A 12,004-nucleotide genomic window follows, 5' to 3' on the forward strand; every position below is an offset into this window, starting at 1 on the left:
CAGTTCAGTCACTGCCAGCCTGAGTCAGGTCATTCCCCTCATCAGGCTTTTGCAGAAGAAGCTGGAGACATTGAAGGAGGAGCTAACACTGAGCGATTCCGCTAGGCATGTGGGACTTGTGGATGGAGCCCTTAGTTCGCTTAACAAGGATTCACGGGTGGTCAATCTGTTGAAATTAGAGCACTACATTTTGGCCACCGTGCTCGATCCTAGATTTAAAACCTACCTTGGATCTCTCTTTCCGGCAGACACAAGTCTGCAGGTGTTCAAAGAACTGCTGGTGAGAAAATTGTCAAGTCAAGCGGAACGCGACCTGTCAACATCTCCTCCTTCACATTCTCCCGTAACTGGGGGTGCGAGGAAAAGGCTCAGAATTCCGAGCCCACCCGCTGGCGGTGATGCAGTGCAGTCTGGAGCGACTGCTGATGCTGACATCTGGTCCGGACTGAAGGACCTGACAACGATTACGGACATGTCGTCTACTGTCACTGCATATGATTCTCTCACCATTGAAAGAATGGTGGAGGATTATATGAGTGACCGCATCCAAGTAGGCACGTCAGACAGTCCGTACGTATACTGGCAGGAAAAAGAGGCAATTTGGAGGCCCTTGCACAAACTGGCTTTATTCTACCTAAGTTGCCCTCCCACAAGTGTGTACTCCGAAAGAGTGTTTAGTGCCGCCGCTCACCTTGTCAGCAATCGGCGTACGAGGTTACTTCCAGAAAATGTGGAGAAGATGATGTTCATTAAAATGAATTATAATCAATTCCTCCATGGAGACATTCACCAGCAACAATTGCCTCCACAAAGTACACAGGGAGCTGTGATGGTGGATTCCAGTGGGGACGAATTGATAATCTGTGAGGAGGGGGATGTACACGGTGATGAATCGGAGGATGATGATGAGGTGGACATCTTGCCTCTGTAGAGCCAGTTTGTGCAAGGAGAGATTAATTGCTTCTTTTTTGGTGGGGGTCCAAACCAACCCGTCATTTCAGTCACAGTCGTGTGGCAGACCCTGTCACTGAAATGATGGGTTGGTTAAAGTGTGCATGTCCTGTTTATACAACATAAGGGTGGGTGGGAGGGCCCAAGGACAATTCCATCTTGCACCTCTTTTTTCTTTCATTTTTCTTTGCGTCATGTGCTGTTTGGGGAGTGTTTTTTGGAAGGGCCAGCCTGCGTGACACTGCAGTGCCACTCCTAGATGGGCCAGGTGTTTGTGTCGGCCACTAGGGTCGCTTAGCTTAGTCACACAGCTACCTCATTGCGCCTCTTTTTTTTCTTCTTTGCGTCATGTGCTGTTTGGGGAGTATTTTTTGGAAGGGCCATCCTGCCTGACACTGCAGTGCCACTCCTAGATGGGCCAGGTGTTTGTGTCGGCCACTTGGGTCGCTGAGCTTAGTCACACAGCTACCTCGTTGCGCCTCTTTTTTTCTTTGCGTCATGTGCTGTTTGGGGAGTGTTTTTTGGAAGGGCCATCCTGCGTGACACTGCAGTGCCACTCCTAGATGGGCCAGGTGTTTGTGTCGGCCACTAGGGTCGCTTAGCTTACTCACACAGCTACCTCATTGCGCCTCTTTTTTTTCTTCTTTGCGTCATGTGCTGTTTGGGGAGTATTTTTTGGAAGGGCCATCCTGCCTGACACTGCAGTGCCACTCCTAGATGGGCCAGGTGTTTGTGTCGGCCACTTGGGTCGCTGAGCTTAGTCACACAGCTACCTCATTGCGCCTCTTTTTTTCTTTGCGTCATGTGCTGTTTGGGGAGTGTTTTTTGGAAGGGCCATCCTGCGTGACACTGCAGTGCCACTCCTAGATGGGCCAGGTGTTTGTGTCGGCCACTAGGGTCGCTTAGCTTACTCACACAGCTACCTCATTGCGCCTCCTTTTTTTCTTCTTTGCGTCATGTGCTGTTTGGGGAGTATTTTTTGGAAGGGCCATCCTGCCTGACACTGCAGTGCCACTCCTAGATGGGCCAGGTGTTTGTGTCGGCCACTTGGGTCGCTGAGCTTAGTCACACAGCTACCTCATTGCGCCTTTTTTTCTTTGCGTCATGTGCTGTTTGGGGAGTGTTTTTTGGAAGGGCCATCCTGCGTGACACTGCAGTGCCACTCCTAGATGGGCCAGGTGTTTGTGTCGGCCACAAGGGTCGCTTAGCTTACTCACACAGCTACCTCATTGCGTTTTTTTTTTTCCTTCTTTGCGTCATGTGCTGTTTGGGGAGTATTTTTTGGAAGGGCCATCCTGCCTGACACTGCAGTGCCACTCCTAGATGGGCCAGGTGTTTGTGTCGGCCACTTGGGTCGCTGAGCTTAGTCACACAGCTACCTCATTGCGCCTCTTTTTTTCTTTGCGTCATGTGCTGTTTGGGGAGTGTTTTTTGGAAGGGCCATCCTGCGTGACACTGCAGTGCCACTCCTAGATGGGCCAGGTGTTTGTGTCGGCCACTAGGGTCGCTTAGCTTACTCACACAGCTACCTCATTGCGCCTCTTTTTTTTCTTCTTTGCGTCATGTGCTGTTTGGGGAGTATTTTTTGGAAGGGCCATCCTGCCTGACACTGCAGTGCCACTCCTAGATGGGCCAGGTGTTTGTGTCGGCCACTTGGGTCGCTGAGCTTAGTCACACAGCTACCTCATTGCGCCTTTTTTTCTTTGCGTCATGTGCTGTTTGGGGAGTGTTTTTTGGAAGGGCCATCCTGCGTGACACTGCAGTGCCACTCCTAGATGGGCCAGGTGTTTGTGTCGGCCACAAGGGTCGCTTAGCTTACTCACACAGCTACCTCATTGCGCCTCTTTTTTTTCTTCTTTGCGTCATGTGCTGTTTGGGGAGTATTTTTTGGAAGGGCCATCCTGCCTGACACTGCAGTGCCACTCCTAGATGGGCCAGGTGTTTGTGTCGGCCACTTGGGTCGCTGAGCTTAGTCATCCAGCGACCTCGGTGCAAATTTTAGTACTAAAAATAATATTGTGAGGTGTGAGGTGTTCAGAATAGACTGAAAATGAGTGGAAATTATGGTTATTGAGGTTAATAATACTTTGGGATCAAAATGACCCCCAAATTCTATGATTTAAGCTGTTTTTTAGGGTTTTTTGAAAAACACACCCGAATCCGACAAAAAAAATTCGGTGAGGTTTTGCCAAAACGCGTTCGAACCCAAAACACTGCCGCGGAACCGAACCCAAAACCAAAACACAAAACCCGAAAAATTTCCGGTGCACATCTCTAAACCCCACCCCCCTGCTGCTGTCCCCCCTCCACAGCTATTTTTCCTCTCTGTTCTCCTGTAACCTCCATGTGCTCCATGTGGCTGTCCTCCTTCCCCAGCTATTCCTCTCTGTTCTCCTATAAACCCCACCCCCCTGCTGCTGTCCCCAGCTATTCCTCTCTGTTCTCCTGTAAACCCCACCCCCTGCTGCTCTCCCCCATCCCCAGCTATTCCTCTCTATTCTCCTGTAACCCCCATGTGGCTGTCCTCCCTCTCCAGCTAGTCCTCTCTGTTCTCCTGTAACCCCCACGTGGCTGACCTCCCTCCCCAGCTATTCCTCTCTATTCACCTGTAAATACACCCCCCGCGCTGCTGCTCCCCTCAGCCTGATTTCATCCTCATCCAGTCCTTTTAAAGAAGGTGACAGGGGCGTGGCCTGGCAGGCAAGCTGGTCGGACATGACTTAGTGGAGCTCCAGGCCCCAGCTCACTAAAAGCCATCTCTGACCCTCTTTTTTAGCCTCTACTGGCCTCTCAATGCCCTCTGCTTACTGCCCTTATCCTCCCTGCGCTCAGTGTGTCGGGTCCCGGAGCCGGAGGGGGTCTCCTGCCTCCTTGCAGGTTGGGGCCTGCGCGCCTTGCTGAAGCCCGGGGCTGAATTCCTGCAAGGGCCCAGCTGTGGTGGATCCTGCCGCAGATACCGTGTGTGAGCTCACCGTACCTGGCTCCACGCTGCCCAGACTGCGACCTCCGTGCTCACCAGCGGGAGCCCTGGGACTGGCCGGCGAGCTCCGTGCCCTGCGTGTGTCGTGGCCGGCTCCCGCCCAGCAGGCCGGGGACTGCGGTTGCTATGGTGACCTCCGCGGGTCTACAGAGGTCGCGATCGTACTTACCATCGCAGCGGCTGGCATCTGCCTTGATGACCCGGTGCCGCCCATCTCCCAGCCTCTGACGCCCGGTGAGCCTTAGAGTGGGCACTGGGGGACATAGGCTCAGGCTGCATCGGATCCACCTGATGCTGGCGGCCATCTTTGCTCCTGAGCCCGGAAAGTCTTTGCTTCCCTCAGCGGCTGGAGGTAGGGGTGAGGTGTCCTGGCTGCTGGCTGGTTAGTGGCTGGGCCCTGCAGCCTGCTGGGCTCTACCTCACGTTCCTCCAGCGGAAGATATTAATGAGGATATGTGAATTGGGGTACTGTATGTGCATCTGGACTAGCTCATCCCTCTATCCTGACGCTGGCTGTGCCTATATTGTAATTCTGTTATAGTGGGGGCCAGATCGCACTGGGTTACAATAATAGTGCTTGGGGGGACACCCCTGGGACTGCTTCTTTAAATTCTGGAAGTGCCTTTATTGTATTTTCTACATGCCCCGGCTGTCTTGCTTTGCCTATGATAAATGAGGCTGGAGCTCCATCTACTGGTGGCTTTTATTGTTGGATTCCAGCTGCCTGAGCAAACCTACTGTCCATACAATGTGATCCATTGGAACATGCCCTGAGCCTTGGGACTTTCTTTCACCGATATATAGATCAGAATAATTTCAGTATAATTTTCCTACTGCAGTGATTTATCTAGCTCTGTAATGCAGTGATTTATTTTTGGATTGATCCACCAGTACGTTCCATCATGCCCAGAAGTAAAAAAAACAACACAGTGCGGAGCATTAAAAAATTTGCTTACTCAAATACTAAATCTCCGGGGCAAGGGGCTCCACCGTTGCCTGATTTTTCGGACTCGGAGGACTCAGATCACTCCCCACTGACTCGGAAAGACTTACAGATGCTCTTCCATGAAATTCAGGAGACACGGAAATCTATGCATGCGGTGCAGGCAGAGGTACATACAGCAATTGCCTCTCTTAAGTCCGACGTTACCGCCCTTGGGGACAGAACAGACCACTTAGAGTCTAAAATGGATGAAGTTGTCATTTTCCAACAGGGACTGGGCGATGAAATTCATGGCCTAAAGCAGGAATTGCAGCTAATCCTGGAGCGCCAAGAAGATCAAGACAACAGGGCGCACCGGGATTATCTCCACGTCAGAGGAATCCCTGAGGACGTAGATATGACGTCCCTGCATGATTACCTTAAGAGACTATTTATGTACCTTTCGCCAACAACTTCGGAAGATCAACTTTTGTTGGATAGGGCTCATAGGGCTCTTCTCCCTCACTCCCAGGATTCGGCTCAGCCCAGGGATGTCATTCTACGATGCCATTATTATACGGCTCGGAAGCTCACCAAATTGGAGTTCCTGGGGCATTCTCTTCAAATAATCCAAGATATTGCACCTACCACCCTGCCTAAAAGGAAGGAATTCATCACTTCGGCTCTTCGGGACAATGGCATTCGCTACAGATGGGGTTTCCCCTTTCGCATTCTGGTGTGGCATCACAACCACCTCCACTCGGCTAGGGATCTGGCTGAAACTAAAGGACTCTTGCATACCTTGGGCATCTCCCCTCCACCGGCCCTATCTGAGTCTCCGCAGCGGGTGAGTGAGGCCTCTCTCATGGAGTTGACTGCCACTCCCAGACGCTCCTTGAACCGAGACTGGACGAGAGTACCCTCTGCTCGGAAGTCTGCCTCTGCTGGCCCTCCCACCTGATGCCGTATGTGTTTAATTACTGCTTAATCCTGTATTCTGCTGTTTCTTCACATGTATATAATGTAGAGATGTTCCTTTTCTCTTCTCACGTTTTGACTACTGGCTCTGTTTTCCCCGTATTTGGCATATATGTCTAGATTTTCAGCTTTTCTCATTGTATTTGTGAATGCTGGGTGGGAGTTGGGCTGGGGTTCCCCTTATGGGAAACGTTCCTCTCTGTACTAGTATTGCCACCCTTTATTTTGTTGTTTGTTAGTGCTAGCCTTTGCCCAAGGCAATATTTGTTTCAGCCCTGGGTAGTTATTTATATGCTACTGGTCACCCTTTATGGTAGTAGGAGCTAGGAAGTTCTGTCCAATTCTTTCTCCCTTTAACATTGGTCCCTAGGCTCAGGACACATGATAGTCAGTGTCCGCCGTTCTCAAAGTATCTGGCCCGGCCGGGCCGCGTCCCCATAGTTGGGTCTTATACCTGAGTCCGGTTGTGGTCATTTAGTGACCCTCCCCTGTTGTTTCCCGACTGGCACGTTAGACCAGATGTGGTTTCTTCTGGTCCCCAACCTTCCCCTCTTCCCTACTTTTCCCGAGTTTTGTTTCTCTTGTCCCTTTGTCTCTCTTTTCTTGTCCCGATGTGTAATGATGTACGCCGATTGCCATGTCTTTTTACGATGTGTATGATTTGGTTTGTTGCAGGGGTGCGGTGTCCGGAGGGAGGAGATGAGGCATTCCGAAAACTCGTTTGCCATGTCTCTTAGGCTCTATTCACATAATGCTAAAGGTTTGAACAGCCCTACCAAATGCACCAAGCTTTTTCTCTCCCTTAAACAGGCCAAGGGTGATGCAGTTTTTTTACAAGAACCCACTTTAAGAAATCCATTCACCCTGACTTAAAGTCTAAATCCTACCCCTTTACGTTTCATGCATGTGATGCCTCACGCAAAAAAGTGGGGTTTCCATCTTGTTAGCTGCCCATCTCACGTTTGAATTGGTGGACCGTCATGTAGATAAAGCGGGTAGATGGCTCATTCTTATTGGGAAACTGAATAATGTTTTATGTACTCTTGTAAATGTTTATGCTCCGAACCAAAACCAGGCTGCCTTCTTTAGAATTCTGAATTCGCATTTGACTAGACTCTGTAGGGGGGAAGTTATAGTGGCAGGCGACTACAATGAGGTTCTTGACGCCTCGTTGGATAGATCCTCTCCTCCTCCTCTTCCTTCTATCCCTAAACGCCTGTCCTCGGCATCTCTCGCACTACTAGATCTTTTGAAACTCCAATTACTATTTGACTCATATATATTAACTGATCCTCTGACTAGGGACTATACTTTTTTTCGGGTGTAGTATGGTATGCCAGCGGTCGGGCTCCCGGCGACCAGCATACCAGCGCTGGGAGGCCGACCGCCGACATACCAACAGTGTGGTGAGCACAAATGAGCCCCTTGTGTGCTCGCTGCGCTCGCCACGCAGCTGGTCCCTAGGCTCAGGACACATGATAGTCAGTGTCCGCCGTTCTCAAAGTATCTGGCCTGGCCGAGCCGCGTCCCCATAGTTGGGTCTTATACCTGAGTCCGGTTGTGGTCACTTAGTGACCCTCCCCCGTTGTTTCCCGATTAGCACGTTAGACCAGATGTGGTTTCTTCTGGTCCCCAACCTTCCCCTCTTCCCTACTTTTCCCGAGTTTTGTTTCTCTTGTCCCTTTGTCTCTCTTTTCTTGTCCAGATGTGTAATGATGTACGCCGATTGCCATGTCTTTTTACGATGTGTATGATTTGGTTTGTTGCAGGGGTGCGGTGTCCGGAGGGAGGAGATGAGGCGTTCCGAAAACTCGTTTGCCATGGCTCTTAGGCTCTATTTACATAATGCTAAAGGTTTGAACAGCCCTACCAAATGCACCAAGCTTTTTTTCTCCCTTAAACAGGCCAAGGGTGATGCAGTTTTTTTACAAGAACCCACTTTAAGAAATCCCTTCACCCTGACTTAAAGTCTAAATCCTACCCCTTTACGTTTCATGCATGTGATGCCTCACGCAAAAAAAGTGGGGTTTCCATCTTGTTAGCTGCCCATCTCACGTTTGAATTGGTGGACCGTCATGTAGATAAAGCGGATAGATGGCTCATTCTTATTGGGAAACTGAATAATGTTTTATGTACTCTTGTAAATGTTTATGCTCCGAACCAAAACCAGGCTGCCTTCTTTAGAATTCTGAATTCGCATTTGACTAGACTCTGTAGGGGGGAAGTTATAGTGGCAGACGACTTTAATGAGGTTCTTGATGCCTCGTTGGATAGATCCTCTCCTCCTCCTCTTCCTTCTATCCCTAAACGCCTGTCCTCGGCATCTCTCGCACTACTAGATCTTTTGAAACTCCAATTACTATTTGACTCATATAGATTAACTGATCCTCTGACTAGGGACTATACTTTTTTTCGGGTGTAGTATGGTATGCCAGCGGTCGGGCTCCCGGCGACCAGCATACCGGCGCCGGGAGGCCGACCGCCGGCATACCAACAGTGTGGTGAGCACAGATGAGCCCCTTGTGGGCTCGCCACGCTGCGCTCGCCACGCTGCGGGCATGGTGGCGCGCTACGCGCGCCACGCTATTTTATTCTCCCTCCAGGGGGGTCGTGGACCCCCACGAGGGAGAATAAGTGTCGGTATGCTGGCTGTCGGGATCCCGGCGCCGGTATACTGTGCACCGGGATCCCGACAGCCGGCATACTGAAGACCACCCCTTTTTTTCCCCTGTCCATAAGTCCTATTCTAGGATAGACATGACCGGGACCTGTCCTCTAAACTTAAATCTACTCGTATACTCCCTATGATATGGTCCGACCATTGCCCGATCACTGTTGATCTCCATTCTATAGACCATCGTCCCCCTCCTGCCTCTTGGCGGTTGAACGATTCCCTATTGCATAGTCCGGAAGTTACTAACCAGATTAAAGGCTGTCTCACTGAATATTTTCTGCTTAACGACCTCCCAGAGACCTCGCCTATTACTTTATGGGAAGCGCATAAGGCTGTTTTACGCAGGCATTTGATTAGCCAGGCATCTAGGTTTAAAAAAACTCAGGAAGCTAGCTTCCTCTCTCTTTCCTCTAAACTCCAGACTCTTGAACAACAGCATAAACTCTCCCCTACCCCTGCCAACTTAGAGACCTTGCTGGAGGCGAGATCTGCGATCTCGCTCTCTCTGTCAGAGCGTACGGCAAAATCTCTCCAGAAGCTAAATCAGACCTTCTACGAGAGAGGAGACAAAGCTGATAGAATCTTGGCTTCCCGCCTTAGAGCGCAGCGATCACGGAATAATTTTCTGGCAGTACATACAGAGTCTGGCGAGCTCACGTATGCAAGAAAAAAAGGCATTTGTTTCCCCCAGCACCCTGAATGATAACCGTAACCAGATATAAATTCCACATGATTATACAATTCAGAGATCTTCGTTACACATATTTGCGCAAATGTGTGAATAAGCCCCAAAGCCGCATCAAGGCGTCTCTGTATATTTGGGGTCCCTAGCGCTATATCTAGGTGCAGGGTGTGGCACCCCAAAACACCAGCATAAGCCAGAAAGCCCAGCGTAGCATACCAGTGAAAAAACTATAGTGTAAATAAATTAGTATTTAGGAAGCCGAAGCTATAGAAAAGTGATACAAAAATGAAATGCAATTAAAATAGAGAAAGAGTGTTGAAAAATTAATAAGTGAAAGGTGTTAGTAGAATGTAAAGGTATGCCACACTAAGGCCATCCAGCTCAGCCAGTCCAGAGGCACCACACCTCACACCTCCATTACCCCAATCTGGGTCTAAGATTAACCAGCAAGGAGCCACATGATAATGGCTCCTTACTACAATATGTCTAAGCTAAGAGCTACCTACCTTGGAGCAACCCCATAATGCTCCATGTGGCATGTCAGGGCCTGCACCTCCTCCTAATGCAGGAACCTCTCTGCCTCTCACAACAAACATCTATATATTGGTAGATGCTCAGAACGGTTATCATTCAGGGTGCTGGGGGAAACAAATGCCTTTTTTTCTTGCTTAGAAAAACCCCTCCCTTTCGAGCACCTGAATGATATCACTAAGCTAATAAGTCAGTGGTTTCAGTCGACTTTTTTCTAAATTGATAAGCATACCAGCGCACCTCTTTCAGTAAACTTGTAGAAGAGGATTTTTGGGAGAGGAAAACAATGGTTTACAAATTGTGCAAATTGTCACTGTCTTGAGGATTAAACTGCTGCTGAAAAAGTATCCAAATATCCTAGCCTTTCGTATTTTGGAGAAAGCACATTGTCATTTTACTGGTCATACACTAGATGGCAGATTAGCACCATGCCATACTCTCTGTACCTTCATTTACTGTATGTCTGGGATGAATACTATAATTGGGATGTAGTTACATTGCCAGCAGTCGGGATCCCGAAGATCAGGATACCGACGCCAGAATCCTGACCACTGACAATGCCGCCAGCCGGAATCCCGCCTAACAGGGGCTATTCCCACTCGTGGGTGTCAACGACATCCATAGAGTGGGAATAGAATCTGTGGCGAGTGCAGTGAGCCACCAAGCCCGCAAGAGGCTTTGTTGTGCTTGCCCCCATGCCGGCATTCTAGCATCGGGATCCCGGCGTCGGTATACTGACCACTGGGATCCCGGCCGCCGGCATCCCATACCCAACGCCTATGATTTAGGTTATGATCAGATACCTATCAATCAACTCTAATTTATTTTATTTTTTATCTTTTTTACTGTATAATATTTATAAGTTATTCAATATTTTGTGGAACTGACTTGCAGAAAGTCCCATTTCCAAGCAGAAGCATTCAGTTTATCTCCCTACAGTGCAGAGGCAAATGCAGGATTTGCAAAGGGGGCTGTGTATACTGTATATGATACAGTGTAAACCTATCAAGTCCTATTCAAATTTGCTTAATAAAATGTAATCCACAACATGCAGGTGTGGCTGGACCGTGCGGGGGGCAGGCCGCAGCGGCTGCGTGACATCACACGCAACCCCTGCGACCAGGGGCAGCAACGATCAACTCCCGGCCAGCCACAGGAACTGCTCTGGCCGGGAATTACTCCACAAGTACAAAAGCATCGCCACTAGCACAGCAATGATCAACTCGGAATGACCCCCATAGTACAGTATCCGTTCAGATGGTCGACACTCATTAGGTCGACCGCTATTGGTCAACGTGGACAAATGGTCGACACATGACAGGTTGACACATAAAAAGGTCTACATGATTTATTTCATTTTTGGAACTTTTTCATACTGTGCGATCCACGTGGACTACGATTGGGAACGGTAGGTAACCTGTGCCGAGCGCAGCAACAGCAGAGCGGGACACCTTGCCTGAAACATGGCGAGCAAAGCGAGCCTTCCGAGGGGACGTGGTGCACTAATTGGGGTTCCCCGTCACTTTACGCAGAAAACGACACCAAAAAAGTAAATAAACTCATGTTGACATTTTCATGTGTCGACCTTTCACGCGTCGAGCATTTGTCCATGTCGAACATGTCAATGTCGACCAATAGTGGTCGACCTTATGAGTGTCAACCTTAACATTTTCGACCATTCATACCGGAACCTATAGTACTAAGGGCCTAATTCAGACCTGATCGCTGTTGAATGGGGCAGATTTTTGTTCTGTCTGAAATTTCACAGAGGTGCGATCAGGTCTGAATTAGGCCCTAAAATAATTGAATGATGGTGAGTTACTCACTAGTAGATGTCAGATTGTCGGATCTTGAAGTCATAGTAAGCAGAGAAGTGACCATTCACTGGGCATGATATAGTCGGTCATATGATGGATGGATGGATAGATAGATAGATAGATAGATAGATAGATAGATAGATAGATAGATAGATAGATAGATAGATAGATAGATAAATTAAATTTGTTTGGTAAGCCACATTGTCAGCAAAATATATCAGCTGGTTACCCTGTCACAGATACACATTGCGCAACATTCCTTGGACTCAAAAAACAAACAAATGTTAACACTGTGAACAACTGCAGTTTTATGGCTGACTTCCCATACTCACCTACCCAGATGTTAGTAGTGTGATTCAGACTTACCAAGCCACTGGGCAGTGGGTAGTGTCCTGCAATGCATCTCACTGCCACTGTGGGTGGATGCAGTCACTGTATCCGGACTCTGCTGCGTAGAAGCATTCAG

Source organism: Pseudophryne corroboree, chromosome 2 (assembly GCF_028390025.1).
Source record: "Pseudophryne corroboree isolate aPseCor3 chromosome 2, aPseCor3.hap2, whole genome shotgun sequence".
NCBI classification, from domain to species: domain Eukaryota; kingdom Metazoa; phylum Chordata; class Amphibia; order Anura; family Myobatrachidae; genus Pseudophryne; species Pseudophryne corroboree.